Raw genomic sequence first — 3,695 nt, 5'->3', positions numbered from 1 at the left:
GGCTGGTCCCAGGGCTGGGGACACTAACGGGGACAGGAATCTTCACACTCCAAAAAGCCAGATACCACACTCTCCCCACTTACATGTGCTCTTTGCATGCTCAACACACATTTTTCCATCTTTTTTCTTTTGTCACATCTTTGTTGACATTGTTGCAGTGGCCACCCTGAGGAATTTACAGCCCGTTCTCCCAGCCTGCTCCGGGTTAACGCCGTGGTTTGAGTACAAGCCCTCCACGATATGCTCTTTGCATTCTGAGAGGTTGTGGCTGACACTGCAGCTCCTGGGGGAGATTTGTGCACATGGAAAGCACATAATTGGAACAGGATTTTATTCTGCTTGATGAGCTTCACACAGAAAGTTCTGGCTGAGGAGAGCCCAGCTCTGTTCTCAATGAAGCGAGCGGTGACTTCTGTGGAAACCCTGTTACCGCAGCTTTCCAAAACTCCATCCCAAGGAGTTTGGATGTGAGAAGGCTGCAGTTGCTGAGATGTGTCTTATCTGCTCACATTAGGGAAGGTGGTTGTTCTTCATCCAGCTGGCTCAGGATTTCAGACCCCCAGCTCCACTGCTGTCCTGTGAGGGATGGAAGGACTTCAACAGCTTCCAAATTTAAGTTTCTGCCCAGAATTTTTGCTTCTTGATGACAGAAAAACTGACAAGTTGACACCCAAGATAGAAAAAGGATTTCCAGGTAGGAGAAAGCTCTGGAGGAAAAACAGCATCCTGAGAAAAGTCACTCATTCCCAGGCATGTTTGGCTGCCTTCTCCCTGGCTGTGGAAATGAGCATCTTCTGGGTTTGGTTCTTGACCAGAGATGGGGAAAATTCATAAGCAGGAATTCAAATCCAAACTGGCTTTCGACACCAGAGTGAAAATGACAATGGGCTTCAGATCCAAGAGGGATTTTAATCTCCTCTCCCTTGCCAATCTGGTCAAAATGTCCAAAGCAGCAAAAATTCACCTCAGATTCTTGGAACTGGTCCTCCTGTCTTAGCTCTGTGATACTCTGTGGTGGGTGCAGGCTCGGTTTGCCACATCATGAGCCAGCAGGATGCATGAACATCCCCATGGGGAAGTTCTGCTCCCATCTCTGGGAGTTTCCCAGCAGGCAAAGCTGCTTCCTGCAGCACTTCCAAGAGCAGACAACTCTCCAGGTCCCTCAGGTCATAGCTGTAACGTGAGGTTGGATTTGTTGCCGTAGGATTGGATCCGCTCTCATGGAAAACTATGCTCTGCAAGACATAATCCTCAGTATTCTCAGCTGCAAGCAGGATGTCTGACCCAGGGTTATGGTCTACAAGAGCTGTTCCAGGGGATGCTGGAGAGGCAGGGCTGGAAGCAGCCAGCTGTGAGAGCCACTGACCACAAGAAACAAAGGCAGCTTTGCCTGGTCTGTCATTTTCCTCCCCTTGACCCACGGTGGTCTCTCTCTTGGGTGTTCTGTGGCTTCTCCTCAAGTGTGAATTTCCCTAGTGAAGAGCTGCTCTGAGGACCAGGAATCCTTCTGGGAACTGCTGGAAAACCCCAGCTCCTCAACCACTGGATCCCTCCTATCGATCTGACACGACGAGCATTCCTCAGTCAAAGAGAAACTTTCTTCTTCGATTTCATGTTCCTTCAGTAGCACCCTTTGGAGGACAGCAGTGGGAAGGGAAATCTCTTCTCATCAGATTTCAGTTTGGATCACTAAATCTGCAGAGTCTACTCTGCCTTCTCCAACCACGGGGTCACAATCCATAATTTTCAAGCATATTTCTCAGCAGTGTCCAGTAGGTAGATTAGTTTTTTTCCTTACCTTTAAAACTTCAGGGATATTTTAATGAAGCTTTTTCTTTGGAATAATTTGAGGAATAATACTTTATTTTACTTGGACACTTCTTTTCATAAACACCAATAAGAGCCCTGTGAAAATACCTGTTTGGAACTTTATTGACTGAACTTTTTTCAGTTGTGACTATCTGGGACAAAAATGTGGCATTACTGCTACCAGTTTCACAAAGCCAGACTACATGGCCTCTCAAAAACCAGCAGTAAAAAGGCAGAGCAAATTAAATGAGCACCTTTGTGCATTTTTAAACGTGTCTTCCTGGAAAAAAAAACCTCCTGGCTTGAATGAAAGGAACTGAAGTGTGTACTTTTGCCAAACTTTATCCAAGAGGATTAAGAAGTGAGCCTACAGACAACTCTTGAGGTTGACGGAGCATGGAACACTACAGAAAGTGCACAAAAAGGGTAATAAAGGGAAGGGCACAGAGTTTTCAGTACAAGGTGTGTGTACAAAGACTGTCCTGAAGTTTGCTATCACCAACAGAGATCATGGCACAAGAAGATATGGAAAGTGATCTTCCAAAAGCCAAGGACAAACACTTGTCCAGACAGGGCTGAAAAGGCTCAACTCCAAGGTCAAATTTTTGTAGAAAGCAGAGTTGTCATCATTGATCTGCAGAACCCAGCTTTGAGAGGAAGTAAAATCAAATCCATGATAGGACAGGGGAACAAGTGATGGCTCCACGACAGGAAGATGGACAGGGGTGCTGGCTTCACCCCTTCTCACCAGGATTGCACCACAGTTTCCATCACAACCTCCTATTTTCATGTGCCATGAGCATTGCAAAATGCTGACCTTTGGGGCTGCATTTTTCCATGCTTGCTCCCTGCCCCAAAGGTGAATTCTTTCAGAAATTCTGAGCAGAATCTTTTCAGGGACCATGGCTATTATTTTTGGCTGTTGCCAGGGTGGCTTGCCTGGGGCAGATTGAATAACAACTGGTTTGTTCCTCTGAGTTATAATAAATCCCACCATCCATCATGTGAAGGAGAAAACTAAAAGCATGAAAAACAAATCAGAGCTCTCCTGATTTTAATGTTTGCAAGGATTGTTTAGGCTTGCAAATGGCAGCAGGTGAAGAAAGGAGAGATTTAAATGGGAGATACTGCCCTGACCAAGAGTCTCCTTTAATGACAATTAACTCCACCATATTTATATCAAGAATTGGTTTCAGGGACAACTATTAAAAAGCAGTGATAAATACAATCTTCCAGCTACCAGGAGAGGAGGCTGGGTCTGTTTTGTCCCTGAGTGTCTCTAACATGGGACACTTGCTTTTCTCAAGCAGGTAATTAAGAATTGAAGGGTTGCACATTCCCATCTATTGCCACAGGCTGGGTCAGTCAGTGTCAAAGGCATTAAATATTCTCCATTTCTGAAGAGCAGGACACTTGAAAGAGCCTTAAAACATGGACATAGATGCTGAACAACAGGTACCCATGGCTGAAAATGCTCTCTAGGGGCTTTAAAGACCACAGATAATGCATTAGGATTGAGATGCTAAGCAGCACTCAAAGCCACAAACAACCCCAGAACAAAACCACAAGTCTGCTATTAGGAAATTGCACCCAGGTGGCCTCATATACCCCCACACATTCTCCTGATTTTATCATCCACGGAAAATGTGTCTGAAAGTTACTGTACAGACAGGAAAAGCCAGTCTCCCTACAGGCCCCAATAAAGGCTAGAGCTGTCCAAAGGTCTCTGGGAGCACAAATGTATTTGTTCCAGTAGGTCTGGTCTGTGAGGCTGCACACCCTCCAGACTACAGCTTCATCTGGGGACATGCTGCTGGAGCAGGGCCATCCCAGAGCAGCGGGCACAGGGCTGTGTCCAGAGGGCTCTGCAATATCCCCAGGAGGAG

The sequence above is a fragment of the Parus major genome, chromosome 1 (assembly GCF_001522545.3).
Source record: "Parus major isolate Abel chromosome 1, Parus_major1.1, whole genome shotgun sequence".
In the NCBI taxonomy this organism is placed as follows: domain Eukaryota; kingdom Metazoa; phylum Chordata; class Aves; order Passeriformes; family Paridae; genus Parus; species Parus major.
The sequence above is the reverse complement of the archived record's forward strand: the minus strand, read 5'-3'. Positions refer to the sequence as shown.